Source organism: Centropristis striata, chromosome 22 (assembly GCF_030273125.1).
Source record: "Centropristis striata isolate RG_2023a ecotype Rhode Island chromosome 22, C.striata_1.0, whole genome shotgun sequence".
In the NCBI taxonomy this organism is placed as follows: domain Eukaryota; kingdom Metazoa; phylum Chordata; class Actinopteri; order Perciformes; family Serranidae; genus Centropristis; species Centropristis striata.
In genome coordinates, this window is record NC_081538.1 from 27,703,536 (window position 1) to 27,727,469 (window position 23,934).

The following is a 23,934-nucleotide window of genomic DNA, read 5'->3' on the forward strand; positions in this document are numbered from 1 at the left end:
ATTACAATTTCGGTTTGATAACCAAAGATTTCATCACATTTCTGTGCCATGTCACTTGGGAAAACTAAAAAGAATAAGGGGGAAATTGTGGTTTAAAAGTCGAAAAGTGAGTTACCTTCAAGCTGAAGATGGAAAATCCCATTTTATCAAAAATATTCATATTTTCAGCTTACTTTATGACGGACTGAAATATTTGGATGCAGTGGTGCTTGATTCTTACAGCTGTGTGATTCTCTCTTTGACTACTTTTTCCATACAGTAAAGAGTGTGAGGGTTTTGGTCCCATTGAACCTCTTAAACCACAGGATGAACTTTAAAGATTGTGGTGATCCTCTGTCCTTTCCCTTTATATCCATAGTTTTTTACCTTTTCCAACTCAAGGTAGATGAAAGCCGAGGTAAACATTTTGTCAGGAGTGGGATTTGAACCCACGCCTCCTTTTGGAGACCCGAAATCCCTTTGTCAGGAAGGAGTCAAACCTTGAGTCTGGCGCCTTAGACCACTCGGCCATCCTGACAAGTACATGCTTAAGATAAACATCGTCAGTCTAGAACTACAATTTTGGTTTCATAACCAAAGATTTCATCGCATTTCTGTGCCATGTCACTTGGGAAAACTAAAAAGAATATGGGGAAAATTGTGGTTAAAAGGTGAATCGTGGGTTACCTTCAAGCTGAAGATGGTAAATCCCATTTTATCAAAAATATTCATATTTTCACTTTACTTTATGATGGACTGAAATATTTGGATTCAGTGGTGCTTGATTATCCAGCATTTAAGTTGACTGACAACTTTTCCCACTTTTGTATTTTAGAACTCACGCATGATTGTCTCTACTCATGGACTAACTCAAGTCTAAAATCAAGGGCATGCATACTTTTTTAAAGAGGGAAAACTGGAGTGAAATGTTGTCCCGAACACCACACATCTAAATCTATTTTGTTTGAAGTTTGCTGTCTTGTTCGGTTGTTTTTTCTTTTTGTCTCCCTCCATCCCACATGCAGCCTTAAAAGCCCATCTGCACTCACTCAAAGCCTGATGTTGACCCATGACCCTTGACCCCGTGTGTCTGGTGACCTTTACGCATACCAGTAGGTGTGGTCATTCATCCATGGACGAGCTTACTGCTCGTCTCTCACTCTAACCTTTCTCACTTCCACTATCTTTGCATGGAAAATAACAATACAGAACCAATTTCACTCTAAATCACAGATAAAGCATCTTCTCTTTTGTGTTTTGAAACATTTCAAATCAACCATAAGAACCCCTGTGTCTCGAAAAATCCAAAGTATATGTTCATTTTGACTGTGTTTGGAATGTATTGCAGGAAAAAATGTAAAAAATAAAGTATGCCTGACCTCAGCAGCATGGACACTACGGCCACTGCATTATAACAAATGTATTTTATGCAGGAAGACATTATTCACAGACCTTTATTTTAAATTCTAGTAGGCACCCCAAAGTTTCCAACAACCCCACATACTTTATGTCAAAGAGAATTTTGTTAAAAATGGTGTGAATAACATTTGGATTATTCCATTCCATGCAGTGCTGCTGTATCTTACATATTTCATTTAATATCTTCTACAGAAAACACAGTGGAAAGGACAATGTCCCATAATGCAAACAGTTTGTCAATCCTCTTAAAAATTAAATTAAAATAAAATAAAATAAAAATGCCTCCATTTGGAGAGCAGAAATCCCTTAGTTATGAGTTTCCCCTAGAGTATTTAACCATCATTCTGTACAAAAGCGTATATGATAGGGTCTTTAGGAGAGTAAAAAATAATATTTCCATCCACCCAAACATACACATGTATTTCCATCCATTCCTCTGTCATTTAATCCATCCATCTATGGGGATGTGGGCTATTTCTGCATGAGACTATAAATCCCAACTTTATGAAATGATATGTAGACAGTTTAAAGAAAGAAATTGGTGATAAAAACATGGTAAATGATTGTCAGGAGTGGGATTTGAACTTAGGAAGAACTTTTCCCTTGAGTCTGGCGCCTTAGACCCCTCGGCCATCCTGACAACTTTACATGTGCTTGGATTGATGACAAAATATTTCATCACATTTCTGTGTCAAACAAAAAAGAAATGTGCAAAACTCTTGTTCAAGAGTTTAACTTGTGTTTCCTTTAAAGCTCAAGAAGGCATATATTTTGTCAGAAGTGGGATTTGAACCCACGCCTCCATTTGGAGACCAGAAGTCCCTTTCATGAGGAAGGAGTCAATCCTTGAGTCTGGCGCCTTAGACCACTCGGCCATCCTGACACTTGTTGTTGTGACTGTTCATCTTGAAATAGCTCAAAACACACAAACTAATAAACTAAATAAACACATTTAATCAAAGTATTCTTGTTTCCATTTTACTCTGATACAGACTGAAATATCTAAAATTGCTGTTAGATGGATAACCGTTAGCTTGTGGGCCGTAGTAGCTGTCTAAGAGCAACCTTTTCCAACTCAAGGTAGATGAAAGCTGGGTTAAAAATTCTGTCAGGAGTGGGATTTGAACCCACGCCTCCATTTGGAGACCAGAAATCCCTTTGTTCAGGAAGGAGTTAACTCTTGAGTCTGGCGCCTTAGACCACTCGGCCATCCTGACATGCTTCAAGGCATCCATTCCCATTGATAAATTCATCCATCCATCCATCCATCCATCCATTTCTCTTTTGATAAATCCATCCATCCATCCATCCATCCATTTCTCTTTTGATAAATCCATCCATCCATCCATCCATCCATTTCTCTTTTGATAAATCCATCCATCCATCCATCCATCCATCCATCCATCCATCCATCCATCCATCCAAACATCCATCCATCCATCCATTTCTCTATTGATAAATTCATCCATCCGCCCATCCATTCGTACATCCATCCATCCATCCATTTCTCTTTTGATAAATCCATCCATCCATCCATCCATCCATTTCTCTTTTGATAAATCCATCCATCCATCCATCCATCCATCCATTTCTCTTTTGATAAATCCATCCATCCATCCATCCATTTCTCTTTTGATAAATCCATCCATCCATCCATCCATCCATCCATCCATTTCTCTTTTGATAAATCCATCCATCCATCCATCCATCCATCCATCCATCCAAACATCCATCCATCCATCCATTTCTCTATTGATAAATTCATCCATCCGCCCATCCGTTCGTACATCCATCCATCCATCCATCCATTCATCCATCCATCCATCCATTCCTCTAAAGATAAATTCTTCCATCATCCATCTAGTCCTCTACCAATGAACCCATCCATCCGTCCGTGGGAATGTGAGCTATTTTTGTTTGAGCTGAGAGGTATTCAAACACCTCATTATTACAATGCCCACAGGTGTGTGTGTGTGTGTGTGTGTGTGTGTGAGAGAGAGAGAGAGAGAGACAGAGAGAGAGAGAGAGAGAGAGAGATGTCAGACGTGAATGATTTATGAGTATGTAAATGAGATTGTTGAATTGTTGAAGGACAGTGAAGAGCAAGGCTGTATAGACACAGACACACACAGACACACACACATACACACACACACACACACACACACACACACACACACACTCAAATTTACACATAATATTCTGCTCTGTCAAAGCCACCAATATAAACCTCCATTTATCCTCCATTTCAGCTGTGCAATAAACATCAGCTGTGTTTCTCAACCGATGGAAATTTTCATAATATAAATGAAGTGTTTACATTACGGACTGACAGTCAGACTGACGCTGCATTTTAATGGGGACATTTCCAAAAAAACACTATAAATACTGCAGTACGATCAGCACTATAACTTCATTTTAAGATTCCACTGAAGGTTTATGAAGGTTGAAGCTTTAAAGAAGCCAAACACCTGGAGAGGAAGAAAATAACTTGAACTACAAGACTATCAAAAGCATCTCAGTAAACTAAAGAACCCTTTACAGTACATTTAGTTTGAAATGCATAAATTCTTTGGTAAACAAACTTGTCACCTAAAACACCCCTGTGGCAAAACAATCTTTTCTCAATGTTGTTTGATAACAACATATTAAAATGCATAAAAGCTGCTAATCAGAGGGGATTCTCATGTTTTCTGCATCTAAAATATTCCTACCAACTTTCCAATAAGCAAAATCCCACATCTCCAACCAAGGACTTTCCTCAGAGCATACCCTTGGTGATCGAATGTCCTTGCCAAATGTATTTATTGTGGAACCACTGGGGCCATAAAAATTCATAACCAGAGTGTACACACTTTTAATGCAAAAATGCCCAAAGCCAAATATATCAAAATAAATCCAAGGAAAGCTGGGAATCAGACATAAACACCACTTTGCTAATGTTTCTCTCCTCAAAAGCTGCAGGTTTACAACAGTGCAATTTGCACTATAGGGCTGTTTCCTCTACCGCCCAATACCCAGAATGAGGCGGGTCTCACTCGCTGAAACGCCCCTAATTTGAATACGAGCCGTCTGAAGTGGACTTTTGTCAGAACTTTTTCCATCCCTGTCGAAGAGCTGTAAAAAGCCTGGTTACTGATTGGATAGAAAGCTAAGCAGGATGTGACGTAGTACTCCACACAACAACAACACACACCATTTGTAAAAGCCGGCGAAGCAGTGTTCCCAACTTAGCGACTTTGTTGCTATATTTAGCGACTTTTCAGACCCCCTTAGCTACTATTTTTCAAGCAATCGACTGGAGACAAATCCAGCGGCTTTTTCTGGTTTTATTGGAGACTTCTTCTTACTCTTCTTAACGAGCCACGGGGGTCGGAGGCTCTTCTTAGCCGCCGTTAGCAGCAGTTAGCTAGAGTTAGCTCTGTAGCAGTGCAGTGTGTATGTGCTGCTGCTGCAGGAGGTGTTCACTTAGCGATCTCTGTTTGTTTACAACAAGCACCGGACACTCTGTGCACAGTTAGCGAAGCCGGTTAATTCATGATCACTATCACGATGTTTATGATCAGTGGAGACGCTGTGCATAATTAGCCATGCTGGTTTGTTTATGATCAGCTGCTGATGTTGTGCACAGCTAGCGACAGCGAAAACCATACGTCACCTCCGGAGTCTCGTAAATCCCTCTGGGGGCTAACTTGTAATGGAGACACGCAGAGTGAGCGGACTTTTGAGAGGGTGTGGCCTGAGGCTTTCCCGGTGGCGACTTTTCCCTCCTAGTGGAAACACGGCTTATGGCACTTTTGGAATGACTTGGCATCATGTCTGTTACAGGGGTCTGCTTTCTGTTAGAGTCTCAGATATTTACTTTATTGGTATAAAAGGTCAATTCCAGCTGTTTTCCCGGGATTTTGAAAATGGAAACTAGTTAGTTGTATAGTCCAGACTCATCACTATCAGATCCTTTTTGACTGTCAGGATGGCCGAGTGGTCTAAGGCGCCAGACTCAAGCGTTAACTCCTTCCTGTCTAAGGGACTTCTGGTCTCCAAATGGAGGCGTGGGTTCAAATCCCACTCCTGACAGCTTTTTACTACAGGATTAAGATCCATTTTAACCTTTTAAACCAGTTTTCCCTTCATTCTTTTTTGTTTTGCCAATATCCGCTAGACAACTACTACAACCCACAAGCTAAAGGTTATCTGTCAAACAGCAATTTAAGATACTTCAGTCTGTACCAAAGTAAAATTGAAACATGAATATTTTGGTTAAATGTGTTTTTTGTGTAATACTTTGCGAAGAGAAACATAACCTTTAGGCATGTCAGGATGGCCGAGTGGTCTAAGGCACCACACGCAAGGTTTGACTCCTTCCCAACCAATGGTCTTCTGGTCTCCAAATGGAGGCGTGGGTTCAAATCCCACTCCTGACATATGTTTTTACCACACTGTTCCCCCATTATCTTCAAAGTTGTTATCTCTTTTAGTCCCATTTAATCCAAAATGTTGGTTCTAGACTAAGTGGTTACCATGAGCTAAGAAGTTGTCAGGATGCTTAAGTGGGCGCCAGACTCAAGGATTGACTCCTTCCTGATCAGAGGGGCTTCTGGTCTCTAAATGGAGGTTTTTGTTCAAATCCCACTCCTGACAGAGAATTTACCACCTTCAGCTCAAAGGTAACATCACTTTTAGACTCTTAAATCACATTTTCCCCTTAATTATTTTGTGTTTTGTAGAAGACATACAAACACAAACCTCCTATCATGATATTGCTCCACTAGACAACTACTTGGACCTTGAACAGCAATTTTAGATATTTCACTGTGTACCGCAGTAAAATGCAAACATGAATATTCCCAGATAAACAATCATGAAAGAAACATGCTGAAGTCTTTGATCACCAATCCAAAATGTTGGTTCCAGACTCACTATGGTTCTCTTCACTTCTAAACTTGTCAGGATGGCCGAGTGGTCTAAGGGGCCAGACTCAAGAGTTATCTCCCAACCCAGGGACTTCTGGTCTCCAAATGGAGGCGTGGGTTCAAATCCCACTACTGACAACTCTTTTTACCACACTGTTCCTGCATTATCTTCAAGGTAACACACTTGTTATCTATTTTAGTCGCATTTAAGCCTTCAGCTCAGAAGGTGTCAGGATGGCCGAGTGGTTTAAAGTGTCAGACTCAAGAGATAAACCCTTCCTAACAAAGAGATTTCTGGTCTCCAAGAGGAGGTGTGGTTGAACTCACACATCCCACTCTTGACAAAAAGTCTCACCTTTCATCTGACATAAATTGGAAAAGAGGAAAAAGCCACAGGATTACCAGATTCCCATCATCCTGTGGTTTAAGAGGTTACAATGGGACCAAAACCCTCAAATTTTGTACTTTCTGGAAACAGTTGTCAAAGAGAGAATTGCACAGCTGTAAGAATCAAGCCAAATCAATCCAAATATTTCAGTCTGTCTAAAAGTAAAGTGGAAAAATGAATGTCTTGATTAAATGTGATGTTTTAGTGCATTACCTAGTGTAGATGATTGTGAAAGAAACATGCTGAAGTCATTAAAATGCTGCTTTTAGACTGACTTTGGTTGTTGAAAGCCTTCAGTTGTCAGGATGGCCGAGCGGTCTAAGGCGCCAGACTCAAGGGTTAATTCCTTCCTCACATAAGGGTCTTCTGGTCTCCAAATGGAGGCGTGGGTTCAAATCCCACTCCTGACACTGGTTTTACCCCCTACTGAAGGTAACCTACTATTTACCCTCATCCTTCATTCATTTGGTAAGTCATATCCAAACACAAACCTCCTCCCATGATATTAGTCTATTAGACAGCTAGTATGACCCACAAGCTAATGGTTATCCATCTAACAGCAATTTAAGATATTTCCGCCTCTAACGGAAGTAAAAATCTAAGTAAAATGGAAACAAGAATATTTTTGATTAAATGTGTTTATTTAGTTTATTAGTTTGTGTGTTTTGGGCTATTTCGAGGAGAAATATACAGGAGGAGATATACAGGAAATGTCAGGATGGCCGAGTGGTCTAAGGCGCCAGACTCAAGGATTGACTCCTTCCTGGTCAAAGGGGCTTCTGGTCTCCAAATGGAGGCGTGGGTTCAAATCCCACTCCTGACAGAATATATGCCACATTGAGCTACAACATTAACCTCTTAAACCATAGTTTTCCACAACATATTTTTATTTTTCCAAGAGATATGACACAGAAATGTGATGAAATTTTTAGTCATCAATCCAAAACCCATCCGTACAGTTGTCAGGATGGCCGAGTAGTCGAGCCAGACTCAAGGGTTAAATCCTTCCTGGTCAAAGGGACTTCTGGTCTCCAAATGGAGGCGTGGGTTCAAATCCCACTCCTGACACATATCTTATCACAGCTTTCCCTCTCCTTAGTTTGATGATAATTCAAATGTACACTTTTATCACCTTTTTCCTGGTTTTCTGTTCATTTCACTGTGTCCATAAAACATTGTAATCAAATGTATGGCATTTTTTTGTCCTATGCTGCTGATTTTAACCTTAAAAACGTTTTTTTACACTTAAATTAGAATAATGTAAATGTAACATCTGAAATGGGATTCCCAAAGTCCCAGAAGACAGTTTTTTTTTGTTTTTTAACATTGCGCCTGTCGTGTCTTTATTATTGTCTAGAAATAAGATAAGTTATGTATAAATTCATAAGCTTCTCTACCATGCCACTGGCCCACATCAGATACACACAAATATATATTAAGTTTTATATTCACCTTGGAGAGTGTTAGAGAAGTTCTAGAGAAGGATAATGAGAGTTTCCATAGTTTTCTGCTGAAAATAATACATTCTTTCTGTTCTTAAAGTGTCTTACTTATATTCTATCAATTAAACAAAGAAACAACAGTTGCTAAAGTCATGACGATGTCAACTGGTCATTTATTAAAGTTTTTATCATGTCGTCTGACAGTTTCCAAACTTAACTCTATGGAGTCTTGGGCTATTTTGTCCATTTTTTAATCCTTTTCATCCTGCCTGTATACACCACTTAAAATGTTTAAATGCCATGTTGGTATTTTTTTTTCATCACAACCTCACCTATATGACCTAATAATAATTGATTTTTTAATTCTGACTTACTGGATCAATATTTTTAACCAAAAAGAAACAAAGAAAAAACAACATAAATGTGATCTTGTGATTGTGTGTCATCCAACTCTTGTTTTTATTGTAGTCATTTTGTGTATTTTTGTGTATTTTTTTGGTCATTTTTGTCTTTTTAAGTAATTTTGTGTCTTCTCCTGTGTATTTTTTTGGTCATTTTGTGTTCTCATTTGTTTCTTTTTTGATCATTTTGTGTATTTTTTCAGTAATTTTGTGTTTTTTTTTTGTCATTTTGTTTCTCTTTTAGTCCTCCAGACTCCAGAGGGTTAAAGACAAAGAATCACATATCAAGTATCAGAATCACCAAAATCAAAACATTCATTACAAATGTGTTAATTTCCCATAAAAGACAAGACACACAATACAATTTAGAAAAGGATTTCACCTATTTAGACTGTTTCATTGACTTCATCCATGGTCAATTACATGCTCAAAGGCTGTAGGTTGAGTTCTCTGAAGTTCAAAGAAAAAAATAAATCAACTTGCAGGATTCACAGGAGCTTCAATAGATCATTTTTTGAAAGCTAACCATTCACACGAAAACAAGAAAACAACTTAGAAGTTGATTTAAGTATTTAAGAGTCTCTGTATGCTTTAAAAGAACAGAAAAAACATACACTATTACATGTAAAAGTGCCCACACATGTGTACACCAATTATAATGTTAATACAACAACAATGGTGAGGTTAATCATTTTAAAACAGAGATCATATAGGATAACTGAGACCAGGATTGGGTTATTGCAAGTTGCTTTTGTCGATCGGAGGATTTCAGCATCTTATTTAAATAAAAATGGAGCATATCTGGAGAAAAGCATCAGGTAAAAGGTTAATTATGGTCGTCATCCTCCTCTTTTAGTTTACAGACAACTAAATGATGCATTACATTAATCACACGCCTTCCATTAATGTTGCCAGAAAACATTTTATCGCCTCGGACTCACCGCAGGTGTTGTTATTGACATATTTTTCTTTTTTTGTTGTGAGACGACGACATGAGCTGAAAAATAATCATTTGATTGAGGGTCGTAAATGCTACCTGTCAGCCACGGCTGACGGTAATTCCAGAGCTGCAGCACTGACCCTCTCGATTAAATCACTATTTCATACTTGTGCAGCCGTCTCTCACAGGAAACATAAAGATACAGTGCGACATAAAGGGACTTGAAGGTGCCTGTGTGGCATGAAGTACTCAACTAATGTCTGTCAGAAAGACTCACTCTCACATGAGACATATTCTGAATAGAAAAATTCAAGTTAAATCTACTTGCATTAGTGTGCACAGTGTAATGCTTTACATGAAAGCCAAAGTAATTTATGAGGGGCCGTACAGGCCATGATTCATATATTCCCTCTCACATTCACAATTGTATCTCTCACATACACAAAAATACCTCTTTTTTGTGTATGTGAGAGGTAAAATTGAGTATGTGAGAGGTTAAAATTGTGTATGTGGGAGGTAAAATTGACCATTTGCAAAAGCTCCTACCCCTTAGTTACTGTTGCTATGCCCGGCAAGCTTCCAGGACTGTCAGCAGCCATGAAGCGGACCTGCGCTGTTTTTGGAGTAATACCTCCGCAAGGTAGGCTAACGTACATGGTTAAAATTATATAACGTTACGGTTTGAAGATAAGAATTTAGACTCTAGCTTCACACCACTTCATTAATTTGAAACACAACATGATCATTTATATTAATAGTTAATGTGAAATTTTGATAGAATGTTAGCCAATAGCTGGTCGATGTGGGATTTAGTGACTCTAGCTATTAGCACTGTACAGCCATGTATTATGTTAAGGTCCTAGCAACATTGCTAGCTGGCTTAGTGTGCTAATTTTACAGACGTGTCATTAACACGTTTGTTGGACTAGTTCTGCACTTGTAGTGGTAAGAATACTAGTTGACTGGGACCATAGCTGTTAAATCTGGTTTGGGTTATCTCATCTAACAGCTAGATAATTGTTAGTTAGTTAATGTTAGCTAGCTAGCAGCTTACCTTGGAGCACACATATGTGTGTCTGTTGATCTTCGTGATATTAGGTTGGGAGTGGGCTCTCCCACACTGTTTAATCCACAGCCTGCAACACCCCTCTTGATCTTTGCGTTTTGGAAAAGAGGAAAAAAAACGACTCCTCCCTCTAAACTCTGAGGGTATCTGGTGTCAGACCGTTTCACCTTGTTGCTCAGAGCTCAAAGCTTGTCGGACTGTCTTCTATTCGTAACGGTCACTAAAGTTACGATTGGACGAGGAGCGTTTGGGGGAGGAGTTTTGCAAACAGTCAATTGTGTATGTGAGAGGTAAAATTGAGAATATGAGAGGTAAAATTGTGTATGTGAGAGGTATTTTTGTGAATGTGAGAGGTATTTTTTCATATGCAAGCGGTATTTTTTGCGTAAGTGAGAGGTAAAATTGTTAATGTGAGAGGTATAATTGTGAATGTGAGAGGTAAAATTGTGAATGTGAGAGGTATTTTTGTATATGTGAGAGGTAAAATTGTGAATGTGAGAGGTAAAATTGTGTATGTTAGAGGTATTTTTTGTGTATGTGAGGGGTATTTTTTGTGTATGTGAGAGGTATTTTTGTGAATGTCAGAGGTATTTTTTGTCAATGTTAGACATATTTTTTGTGTATGTGAGAGGTAAAATTGTTAATGTTAGAGGTAAAATTGTGAATGCTAGAGGTATTTTTGTGTATGTGAGAGGTAAAATTGTAAATGCTAGAGGAAAGATATGAATTATGGCCTATACAGCACCTCATGGTAATTAATGTCTTTTAGCATCTTGTTAAAGCAGGAACGCCTGGTTTGACTGCAGATAAAAAACAAGAAGAACCTCCATCACCATCACCGCCTGTCTGATCTTTAAAGCCAAATATTGCACCCATACATCATCAGACCAATATACAGTCCATCGATCTCACCCTGCTACGTGTCACACACGCACAGAGTAAATGAAAAACCAGACAGGTACAGTATAACATCAGAGTGGGATGTAAATTGAATAGAGAGCGGGTACGAAACAATGAACCACATTGCATTTAGGATGTTATTTAAAAAAACCCTCATTCACTCCCGCTCGGTGTAATGAAGCTGTTTTTGTGCAGAACACCCACTCCCCTCACTCCAATTCATTCTGTGTAAAAACCTTTTCTCTCGTGTCTCTGTAATGAAGGCTTTGAAGAGGCAGAGAAAAAAGTGTTTTTCGTAGAAAGGACGGGGGAGGCAATGATCCGGCGTGCCAGCTCCTGATAGAAGATTTAACCGCTCTTCAAACTAGCAGAATAACTCTCCTTTTCTTCTAATATGAAAGCATTTAATTACTTATATATTTAAAGAATAACCTTGTGGAATTTCAACAAAGAGTGGTACGAAGTGTCGAGGAAAAGGTTGCTTAAAGCTTCAACAAACTCGCTGACACGCCAATTTATGCTGCAACAGGATGCAGGACTGCAGAGCGAGTATTGATCAGAGGAGAGTCATCATACAGAACTGGGGTTCATCTTCTCTGCAATTATGGAAGAAACAAATTGAGCGGCTCCTCAAGTCCATTAGGGAACAAATAGAATATCTCAGTTACATCAATATGCGACTTGTTAACAACACGTCCAGAGTGCAAGGGGAAGATTAATTTGCTGCCTTCAACACGCTATTTATTCTCACAGCGCTGCCAACTGCTGAGGAGGAGTAGTGCCGCTAATGATGCTTTTAAATTCACAATTTAACATGATGCAGAGTGGTGGTGATGGGAATGCACTGGGGGATAAACGTGTAGAACCATCGGGGAGAGTAGTGCTGGTAAGGTAACCTAAGTATACTGGGTTTAGTAGAAAAAAACTCTTCTAGAAGAAATACTTTTAATTTATTGGCTTGGTAAGCTTAAGATTTCATGTGTTTGGGTAGCATGCTGCGTTCCAAGGTTATTATTATTTATCTTTTAAATTAAACATTCTAAATACAGTCAGTGGTGGAAGAAGTATTTAGATCGTTTACATTAGTAAAAGTACTAATACCACACTGAATAATTACTCCACTACAAGTAAAAGTCCTGCATATATATATATATATATATATATACATATATATATATATATATATATATATATATATATATATATATGTTCTCGTGTTCTATATATTTCAAATATATTATTGGGTTATTATTATTGATGCATTTAAGTGAGCAGCATTTTACTGTTGTCAAGGTACATTTGGGCAAATTTTAAAGGAAAACAAGTCTCATGTAATGCACTCATAATCAATCAATTTATAGCCAAGAAATGACAAAAGACAAGATATGATTTAAGGAGAAAATGTCAGTCAGAATGGAGGAATTTTGCTGGGTTTTTTTTGCCTTTTTTGTGACAATTATTAGTAACTGTATTGCTGGAATGCAAAGGAAATATTTGGGTGTTGTGGGAGTTTTGTAGCAGTTAGTAGAAGCTTTTTAGACTCTCTCAGACAGATTTATAGCAGAGTGGGACACGGGTGGGAAGTGGTTATTTTTTATTTTTTTATTTAATTTAGTAAGTGGAGAGTGGAGATTAAATGCAGCAGTTGGCGGTGATGCAACATCTGGTTGCCCTCTGCTGTTAAAGCCAATGAAGTATGGGAATATTTAAACATTTTTTTAAATTATGCATAAAGGCTTCAAGAGGAAGTTGAGAAATTCAATGAGGCATGCTATAATCATTATTTTTTTATATTAACGATGGATCAAACAGTATAAAAGACATGCGCACAGCCTTTGTATGAACAGTGAAGATTTAAACTTGCATTATTTCTAATGGCCAGCAGGGGGCGACTCCACTGGTTGCAAAAAAGTCTGATTGCATAGAAGTCTATAAGAAGATTATCCTACTTCTCACTTGATTTATTACCTCAGTAAACATTCTAATAATGACTTTATGGTCTCAATCATTAGTTTCAAGTCTTCTTTACTACAGCAGGATGCTTATTTAGTAAATTATGGTCCCATTTAGAGTAAAATAGAGGAAAAAGAAGGGTATGCTTGGTGCTGTACGTGATTGTGTCTTACAACTTTAACGTTTTCACCATGTGTTTTCCTTTCATGAAAGTGGATTGTAACTCTTTGGTCTCTTAATAATGTCTTTTACTAATGACACTTCCCTCTTGTCCAAATATGGTCACTTCTGGCTCCAAAAATCCACGATGGTAACTCAAGTCTTAAAACAGTAGTCAACATTTCTGTCTCTAATCTACTTTACCTTACAGTATTTTAAAATTCCTACATTCCTGTATTCGGTGGTGGAATGTAACTAAATACAGCAACTTAAGTCTCTACTTTAGTACATTGCTGAGGTACTTGTACTTTACTGAAATATTTCCATTTATGTAACTTTTTTTTCCTTCTATTCTACCACATTTTAGAGTTAAACATTGTACTTTTTACTCCACTACATTTAGCTGACAGCTTAAGTTACTTTTCAGATCGAGATTTAACATAAAAACATGATCAATTTAAAAAGGTTTTTAAGTAGTTAACCCTTTGATGCACAACTTGGGTCTAAAGTGACCCGACAGAGTTTTTATGCTCTATATCTTTGAAATAAATTATTTTCATCATTCAGTATTCCAGGTTTTCCTCAAATAACTTGTTTTTGATCATCATGCATCCTATTTTTTTCTTTTCATTTCCTGCTTTTTGAATAAAAACCTTTTTTTTTATCACTACGCTTCTAATGCAAAAGGTCATTTTTGACCCATGTTGTGCATTAGAAGGTGTTTATATGTTGTCACCAATTTAAAACCTGTTTGTTTTTGATCATCATACATCTAATTTTATGTTTTCCTTTATTCATTTTTAATAAAATCCCTTTTTGTGTCACTACTCTAATGCACAACATGGGTCAAAATTGACCCTTATCTATTTTTTAGCTAAGTAGCTTGCTAAGCTAACTACTTAGCTAACTTTTTGTCTAAGTATTTAGCTAAGTAGCTTGCTACCTAGCTAACTTCTTGGCTAAGTATTTAGCTTAGCAAGCTACTTAGCCAAGTAGTTAGCTATGTAATAATACAAAAACTTTTTTTCTTCATAAACTATGAGAGGCAAAATGGAAATAATGATCTGTTGTGATCAAAAACAAGATATTTAAAGAATACTTGGAATATTTAATCATAAAATAAGTTTATATCAAAAGACAGAGCACAGAAACACACAGCAAGCATTAAATATGAAATGAATGAGGGTCATTTTTGACCCATGTTGTGCATTAGAAGGGGTAAAAGGGTTAAAAACTCATCCGTCAAACAAACAAACAAACACGCTGGCTGCACCTTGATTACTCACTCACTTAAATGGGTCTAATCAGGGGAATGAACCTGTGACCTCGGGCCGAGTCAGTGCCTCGCTCTACACACTGACCTGCACACAGAACAATAAAACATGACCATGAACACACACAGAGAGAGAGTGTGTGTTTGTGTGTGTGTTAGTGTGTGTGTGTTGTAAATATGGTTGCTTGTGATGTCTGCAGCAGAGGGCTGTGAAACAAAGAGCAGGTAGATTGATGATTGATTAGCTGTGGCTGTCTGGCTGACTGAGACTCATTGGCAGCCGTCACTTTGATGAATTACACCGCTGAGAAAAACACACTGCACTCTGATTACTGCCAGCAAGCCGTGTGTGTGTGTGTGTGTGTGTGTGTGTGTCCCTGTTAGTGTGTGTGTGTGTGTGTGTGTGTGTGTGTGTGTAGCCTGAGTCGGGGCCTGTATGTACAGTGCATGTTGCTGCTGTTCTAACACTAAATGTCTCTGCAGGGATTGCTTTTAGTGCATGCTGCCCGTGTTGTTTCCATGCTAATCCGCCTCCCGTGCGTCCATATTTCACGCATCCAAAATCCTCGTTTAGTATTCTGCCGGAGGAAGCAGAAGGCTACATCCCCATAAGTCTGGCCCAAGGTCCTACGCCACTCGTAAACAGAGGGCGATTTGTTCATATTTAACAAGATGGATGACAGGTATGTACGTTTTCATTGTCTCCGGGCTCCCCCTGTCATTGGATGCACTGAATAATTTATGGCGGGAAAAAAAAGAGACGGCCACGCCGGTTTCTCCTGATCTAGGAAAGATCAAAATCTGACTGACGCGTTAAAATTACGGGCAATTTATTTAATAAAAGGTTTGTGGGGCTGGACCTCCGTCAGCGTGTGAAGGCTGGAGCTGCTGAGTGTTCAGCTTCCTGAAATGAAAGTACTTTATAAATGTGCACATTTTTAATACGGAGCGGTGACAGATGTGAAAGGTGACTGTGTTGCTCACATTTTTACCTCATTTAACATTTTATATTTTTAACCCCTTTAACTCCAAACATCAGCCTGTTTCATATACTGTTACTGTGGACATGTACAGTATATATATAATACATTTCTTCTACTTTCATTTTTACTTCTTTTACATTCCTGCCATTCAATTATATTTTACTCTTTTACTCTTTCTTCATTTTATTATGTTTTAATGTTTTTATTATCTCTCTTTTATCTATTTCTCTGTCTCTCTCTCTCTCTCTCTCTCTCTCTCCATATATATATATTTAAACTATAAATTTATATATATATTTTTTTAATGTTTTTTGTTTTTAATGCCATACCATGAAGCAATTTAAACGACATTTTATTTTATTAGAATTATTGTTATTATAACTATTACTTTTCTTAAAGTTTACTGTAACTGTGTTTATTTGGTTGTGTACAGTGTACTGCTTTTACTTTTCTGTCGTTCAATATTATTTTTTACTCTTTGTATGTTATATATATATATATATATATATATATATATATAAATATATATGTGTGTGTGTGTGTGTGTGTGTGTGTGTGTGTGTGTGTGTTATATATATATATATGTATATATATATATAAATTATATTTTATTAATATTAACAATTAATATTAATTGTTTTATTTATGTAAATGTATTATGTAGAAATACATATATACAATATATGTATGTCTGTATATATATATATGTGTGTGTGTGTGTGTGTATGTGTGTGTGTGTGTGTGTGTGTGTGTGTATATATATATATACTTTTTTCATACTGTGAAGCAATTTGAACGTCATTTTATTATTATTATTATTATTATTAATAATAATAATATTATTAATATTATTATTATTATAGTTTACTGTAACTATGTGTTAATTTGGTTGCATACAGAATATATAATATGTTTTCTTTACTTTCATTTTTACTACTTTTACTTTTTCAGCCATATGTTTAACGATTTGTATATTTAATTCATGTTTTAAACGTGTGTGTTTTTTATTTAGTTATTTTGATTATATACATTTTGATTTTAATTATACGTTATGACAAGTTAGTTGGCCCTATTGGTTTTTATACTACTGTGAAGCTCTAAAAACTAAAACTTAGACTAAGACTTAGACCTAAAACTGCATTTTAACTGAATTTTATGTATGAATACACAAATACTAAAGTGTCATTAAGATAAAACTCTATTTTTAAGAGTAAACTGCTGTAGAGGGCAGCGTAACATTGTTAATTGTGTCCGTGCACTTCTGCATCAGTCGGCGTCCATAAATAAATCTCTTGTGAGCTGCTTCCTTTTTATCTGTATACATATAAAAACCAAACTGAATATGCTCTGAGCTCTCCAGGGTTAGAACAGCACAATAAAAATAAAGAAAGAAAGAAATGTAATTACTCTGCCTCCTGTTCCTGAATAATGTGCACAAGGACCTGAGAGAGCTGGCTACAATGGAGGAGTTTAAAGCTTTAATTGGTTATTTAACCGTCCTGTTTATGCATTATGACCTTCTTTTATGCTGCATATTAACTGGATATTGTAGTGTGCGACAGCTCTATTTGTCTGCTTGTATTGTTGTGTTTATTGTTGAAACCTGTGTTGGAATATAACAAGATAAATAGGAAAATAGTCTGAATGGTGAAAATAAAAGTTATTACCTGATTTATATTTGTTGAGTATTTTTTAAATCATTTTAAAGTATGTTTTGTAAAATAGGTGGAATTACTACAAGTGATGGTATGATATGTGTATATATATATGTGTGTGTGTGTATATGTATATATATGTGTGTGTGTATATATATATGCATATGTATGTATATATATATATATAATTATTATTTTTTATATTTTTTATATATTTAATATTTTTTATGTATTTTTTATTCATATGTATTTATATATATATATATATTTATTTTTTTACTTTTTTCAATTCTGTTGTTTGACATTGTTAATTTTTACTTATTTTTCATCAAATTAATCACTATAGATGATGGTATGATATTTATATATACATATTTATATATATATAATTTGTTTATTTTAATGAATTCATTTTTATGTATTTTTTTATTCATATGTACTTATATATTTATCTATTTTTACTTGTTTTTTTATTTTCAATTCTATTGTTTGACATTGTTTTTTTTAAATCTAATTAATTACTATAGACGATGGTATGATATTTATACATTTTTATGAATTAATTAATTTTATTTTTTTATTAATTCTGTTTTTTGACATAATTTATTTTTTCTAATTTCATTTATGGCCCTACTGTATTTTTATTTGCTCAATCATTTGAGTTTGTCTGTATATTTTGCCTTTCTGATATCCTATTTATCTTGATGTATGTTCAGATGTTTTATGTTCAGATGCTTCTATGAATAATGCTTCACAATAAAGATATGTGAAACAAAATGATGGTCATGGAGGGTGTTAAGGACACTTTAAGGTCTAATTCTCAATTATCAGATATGCTGATAATAAAACAAACAGTCCGTCCATCAGGATAAGGAAACCTCTGGTCCTTAAACGCCCCCCTGGTACTCTGATGTTTTATTATCTCTTCACATTAACTGATAATTACTCCTCAAATTGCCGTGACATTGATTTGACTCACTGCTCCGCTTGTTTCACCTGCACCAGCTGTTCTCTGGCTCGGACATTTAGTGTGAAGAAAAGTTTTAGAGGTTTTTTAGACTTTTTGAACTTGTTTTGGACGTCTGCAGACACTAGAACGAGGTGCTGCAGAGGCATTTTATATGTCAGTTGATCTTACAAAAGTGTTTCTTGCTGGGAACATTATTTCTAATTTTTATTTTTTTATTGCACAATGTCTTTTATGAGTTTTCACAATTCTAAAGTCAGCATAAAAAAATGTCACCTTAATCCTCCTCCTTGCATTGAGAACAAATCAATACAAATGTACTGCAAATGGCAAATAAATCATACACTTCCATGGTACCTTTCACAGAATAAAGACAAACAGAGATGGAAAAAGAGACTGTAAAAGCTCATATGTCTTCACTTTTTATATAGTAATTAAAATGTTTCCAAACTTATTTTTACAAGCAACAAATTTTGTTCTTTGCTTCCATTTTTATACGTTGAAATAAGAGAACTAAGGCTTTTTTCTATGCACACACTTTTTTTTCTCCTACATTTTGGTTACAAATTTGTTGATATCATTAGCCGTGTTTCCATTAAGTTGAGTCAAATTTGGAAGCAAAATTTTGAAATGTCACATTCAAGAAAATGTGAATTAGTGAAATTCCATCAGCTGGTTTAGAGCGAATAAACAAAGCTGCAGTAACGTACTTTGGTCAGCAGGTGGCAGTGTAATGTGTTGCTGTAGGCTAATCCGTCAGTAAACAGGAGAAGAAAAAACAACAACAAAAAGAGGTTTGGCAAAACATGAGAGTACATGGAGAGAAGTCTTCAGGAATTGGATTCAATTTGGAAACCTCTAACTGTTCTTTCATGTCAGAGGAAACAGCTGATCAGTCACGTGAGTTAATGTTCACTACGTCAAAACTGAACTAAGTCATTAACATTTTTATAAAAAGACAAAAAACACCTCAAGTAAGTGTAAAAACTTTTATGTGCATGTTCAAAAGTTTTATCAAACTTTGGTGTTTCCATCAAGTTTCTCTCATGCAAATTTTCAAAATGCATGTTTCTTTTTTCTTTTCTGGGTGTCCAAGAACCACTGTTTGATTGGTCAGAAATTTGAATTTGATTTCCACTGCAGTGGAGTTTCTCGTAAAATTTGAAATGTCCTGGACAGAAAGCACTTTTTTCTTGTTCTTGTCATCTCCAGAACAAGAAAAAACTTCTCTGTTCTTGTAGAGTATGTAAAGGTCTGAGGTCTGATGTAAAGGGCTTTAATGAGAACTTCTCCTTTGCCAAAATAATGTGTCGACACTGACAGGTGTGGCCCATCAAGAAGCTGATTAAACAGCTTGATTACACACAGGTGTGTCTCAGGCTGCACAGTCACAACAAAACACTTGAAACAGTTTCAAATCACACACAGGAAAGTGAGTGTTACTTTTATCTAAAAACTAGATAAAATAGTAAAGGATTAAGGCCCCGTTCACACGAGGACGGGGCTGAACAGAAGACGCAAAAGTGGCGTCGCGTCTTCACTTTTTATTCCTCGTTTAGACGAGCATTTTCAGGAGGAAATCTGCTGCATACGGTGACGCAAAAGTGTGTGGAATTCGATTGTATGCAGCCAGGCAGCATCACTTAAAGCCATAAGAGCATCTTTGGGCATGCAGAAGTTTTCACGCCACACATTTTCATCAGCTACTCCTTCCACAAAGTTCTCCACCATCACTAGATCTCCCAGGTCTCGTTCACAGCCGTCTGGCTCGCCTCCGACCAATTGGTGCATCCAAAATGTGATGGAGGTAATTCCAGATCCTTCTCTGTTCACTAATACTATCTGTACATATCCTGTACATTTGGTGGAAAGACTCCTGTAAGTTTATTAGAGCTGCCAGAGCAGCTTGAAGGTCCGACGCATGGAAATAATCCCACGTTTGTTTATTTCCTGTACTGGAGCATGTATGTGACGTAAACACATACGTGACGTGAGCAGATCAGATCAGAGTTTTGTGTCTTGTCAGTGTAGACGACACGCTACGGAGGAGAGGATTTAACTTTTCCACTTTGGAAGGTGGTTTCAGATTTTTGCGTCTTTAAGCCCCCAAAACGCCGTCACCGTCTAAACAAAAGGCACTTCCAATAAAATATTTTGTCGTTTTTACCCGCGAGCGTCCTCGTGCGAACGGGGCCTAAATCAGACAGATACTTGTTATGGGCTATACCAGGGGTAGGCAACCCAAAACAAAAAAAATGTACATTTTGATTTTCATTTGTCATTGGTGTAGGCCCAAAGCAATTTGTAATCTTCAATTGTAAAAATGTGAAGCTTATATAGGCAATGAAGCATTTTTAAAAAACATATAAATCAACTAAAATGTGCCTCGTAGCTTATAAAAATCTTAAAAAGCTTTAACCTGTACATTTTGCCAACTTTAAGTCTAGTTTTGAGGTCTAGCTTTCAATTCCAAACTCCAAAACCATATCAATAAATGCTCATTTTGACCAATTAGTCGTGTTGGTAGACTAATTTAGACTCAGGAGACGATTTTATTTTTATTCAAAATAAGGTTTGCGGCTCGATTCCAACAATTTTTTTCTTATTTTGGCCAACAATGGCTCTTTTGTTGGTAAAGGTTGCCGACTCCTGGGTAATATGAAAAAGATATGCTATGAGGTGTTGTTTAAAACTGTCCACTGAGTCAGTATGTCTGATATTAAAAGTCAGATTGTTTAATATTTACTGGCTAAGAGAGCATCCCTAAAGGTTTCTGTGGCTAGAAGAGCAGCAGAGGAGGACTTTAGGGTCATAAAACAACCCAGAGTCTGTGATATAAAAAGAGGAGAGACAGTTTATGGCCTTAAAAACTCAGAAAAAGACTTTAAAATCAATATGAAAAGTACATCCATGGACGTTAAGGTGATTGCTGAGTCTGTATTAAAAGGATCCCAGCTAGACGTGCAGATATCGAACCTGCATCTCTTTAAACATTTATTTATGCAGGGTCGGTTGGCTTTTACAGCCCCAACAAGTAGGATAACAGACATGAAATAAATGGAACAGACAGAGTCAATTAATAAAAGCAAAGCTGACGGTGAATCACAGGCAGGCAGAGAGCTGCTGCTGAGAATATTAAAGCCCAGAGAAGACGGTGAGGATTAATGGACCCCAGACAGACATCTGCTCGTCTCTCACACATCTTGTGTTTGTTGGTTCAGTGGTTAAAACAAAGAGAGACATCAGCAGGTGAGACGCTCACAGTTTACTGTTGTGGAATACAAACTGTTGAATATCTGTGAGCATATGGTCATCAGCAAGCCTTAACAAGTCCTTCAAACCAAACCACCTCATATCTCATGTTTCCTGCCCTTTATCCTCTGGAGTCTCCAAAAGAGCCAAACCAGGCTTCTTCATCACATCCAGACGTAAAAACAAAGCAGACCAAAGAAAAGACACAAAATGACCAAAAAAGACAAAAAATGAGAAGACAGAATAGCAAAAAAACCCCACAGAAGACACAAAATGACAAAAAAAGACACAAAATAACAAAAAAAGACAACAACAGACACAAAATGACAAAAAAAGACACAAAATAACCAAAAAAAGACAACAGCAGACACAAAATTACCAAAAAAGACAAAAAATGAGAAGACAGACTACCAAAAACCCCCACAGAAGACACAAAATGACCAAAAAAGACACAAAATGACCAAAAAGACACAAAATAACTAAAAAAAGACAAAAAATGAGAAGACAGAATAACCAACAAAAAAAACACAGAAGACACAAAATGACAAAAAAGACACAAAATAACTAAAAAAAGACACAACAGACACAAAATGACCAAAAAAGACACAAAATGACCAAAAAAGACACAAAAAGACACAAATGACCAAAAAAGACACAAAATGACTTGACACGAAACATGAAAAGGATTCAAAATGGACAAAATACCCCAAGACTCTAGACCTAAAAAGGGCAACCGTTATGAATATTATCACACAGTTGAATGATCGTTATCAGCCCAGAAGAACGGGCGAGTCCGGCCTGGTCCACCTGCTGGCAGGTTGAGAAGGTTGTTATCAGCCCATTTAATGGCAGATCGCTGAAAACAGAACAATTATGTTTAGTTAAAGGCTGCAATTTCCTTATGATTATATTACAAAACCACTCCTTTAAAGGTAGGGCAAAAAACTTTGTGGTTAGGCATTATAAAGGTTGGTTTAAATGTAAAATAAATGCATGTAAATGTCTTACTTCTTATTACATTGTTTACTTTTGTTCTGAAAGTCCTTGTTTGTTAGACTTACCCGCCCTAAAAGCGACTTTTCATGCTTTATACTCTTGTTCCTTGCTTTCCTTTTCGTATTTAAATTCTGTTATGTCACTTCTGCCTTAGGAACATTCATAATTACTATAGCCACTAGATGGCGCCACTACACAACAAATATATATATATATATACAACAGGCCCCTAGGGGCTGATTACCGTCCATTCAATCATCAGAAACATTCGAATCGAGTGGTCGCAGATCAACAAATCCTCATGCATAAATGTTACAATCGCTGTTGTCAAAAGGCTTCAGTTTCTGCAAAGTTAGGACCAAAAATCACATGGCTAGGATTTTTAAATGACAGCTTTAAAAGTAAAATAAATGCACATAATTATCAGCAGTGACACTTTGCATGAAAATCATGCAAAATCTTGCAAAAATCCCTTTTGACTTGCTGTCGTTCATACGAACTACAGCCACTAGAGGACACTGCTAACTACAAATGTAAATATACAGATAATTGACAATTGATTGATGAAAATGTGGTTCACATTGCCCAATACAAGTCCAAAAACTACAATTCTACTGTGCAAAATTTCGATATAATTCTACCATAATTTCCACAAGATACAACAGATCCAGAATGCATACAGTTCCATAAAATATCATGAATATCTGAGTGACTTGTATAACCACAGCGCTGTTGCATCATAACACAGATTTATTATTCAACGTAGATCTGTAAGAGTTGAGGAAGTGTTTCAACGTGTCCTGCTAGAGGACATGGACCAACAGAGTATTTTTCTGTGTACTTTAGAGGACTTGTTTGAAGGATTTGTACACAAATCAGAGCTGAGCACAAAGCCGGCTGTATGTTTGTCAGTCTGAGCTGCTGCCCTCTGGAGGGGTTTTAAAACGCCTCCGGCAAGAAACAGTGTTCACTAAAAAATCCTTCATTTTCAGACGCCTGTGGAATGTTAAACATAAAATTCTAGTTGTTGTTTTTGTCTTCTTGGCTTACACTCTTTCCAGAGAGTACCTCGTGATTAGCAGTGTTCTATTCATGTATTTAATGATTTATTTGATTGTTTATTTTTGCTCAAAAGTTACACTAAATTAATTACGCCAGGGTTAGCTCAAGGGCTTAAGTTTTTCAAATACTTGGAGCATGACCATGTTTTTAATTTTGATTTTTTCCCTTTCTCGTCCGCTTCTCCGG

General features: G+C 36.6%; 8 non-coding genes across 8 annotated transcripts; 5 read left to right on the forward strand and 3 right to left on the reverse strand.

Annotated features, from left to right (window-relative positions):
* Window positions 1-407: 407 nt before the first annotated feature.
* trnal-caa (transfer RNA leucine (anticodon CAA)) lies at window positions 408-517 on the reverse strand. The gene is made up of 2 exons: window positions 480-517; window positions 408-453 (listed from the first exon to the last, which is right to left on the reverse strand). It is a non-coding gene; the product is annotated as a tRNA-Leu (tRNA).
* A 1,653-nt stretch (window positions 518-2,170) lies between these two features.
* Window positions 2,171-2,281, reverse strand: trnal-caa (transfer RNA leucine (anticodon CAA)). The gene is made up of 2 exons: window positions 2,244-2,281; window positions 2,171-2,216 (listed from the first exon to the last, which is right to left on the reverse strand). It is a non-coding gene; the product is annotated as a tRNA-Leu (tRNA).
* Window positions 2,282-2,504: 223 nt separating this feature from the next.
* On the reverse strand, window positions 2,505-2,615 carry trnal-caa (transfer RNA leucine (anticodon CAA)). The gene is made up of 2 exons: window positions 2,578-2,615; window positions 2,505-2,550 (listed from the first exon to the last, which is right to left on the reverse strand). It is a non-coding gene; the product is annotated as a tRNA-Leu (tRNA).
* A 2,750-nt stretch (window positions 2,616-5,365) lies between these two features.
* On the forward strand, window positions 5,366-5,475 carry trnal-caa (transfer RNA leucine (anticodon CAA)). Its single transcript has 2 exons — window positions 5,366-5,403; window positions 5,430-5,475. It is a non-coding gene; the product is annotated as a tRNA-Leu (tRNA).
* A 237-nt stretch (window positions 5,476-5,712) lies between these two features.
* trnal-caa (transfer RNA leucine (anticodon CAA)) lies at window positions 5,713-5,822 on the forward strand. The gene is made up of 2 exons: window positions 5,713-5,750; window positions 5,777-5,822. It is a non-coding gene; the product is annotated as a tRNA-Leu (tRNA).
* A 521-nt stretch (window positions 5,823-6,343) lies between these two features.
* trnal-caa (transfer RNA leucine (anticodon CAA)) lies at window positions 6,344-6,449 on the forward strand. Its single transcript has 2 exons — window positions 6,344-6,381; window positions 6,404-6,449. It is a non-coding gene; the product is annotated as a tRNA-Leu (tRNA).
* A 549-nt stretch (window positions 6,450-6,998) lies between these two features.
* Window positions 6,999-7,109, forward strand: trnal-caa (transfer RNA leucine (anticodon CAA)). The gene is made up of 2 exons: window positions 6,999-7,036; window positions 7,064-7,109. It is a non-coding gene; the product is annotated as a tRNA-Leu (tRNA).
* Window positions 7,110-7,411: 302 nt separating this feature from the next.
* Window positions 7,412-7,522, forward strand: trnal-caa (transfer RNA leucine (anticodon CAA)). The gene is made up of 2 exons: window positions 7,412-7,449; window positions 7,477-7,522. It is a non-coding gene; the product is annotated as a tRNA-Leu (tRNA).
* Window positions 7,523-23,934: the final 16,412 nt, after the last annotated feature.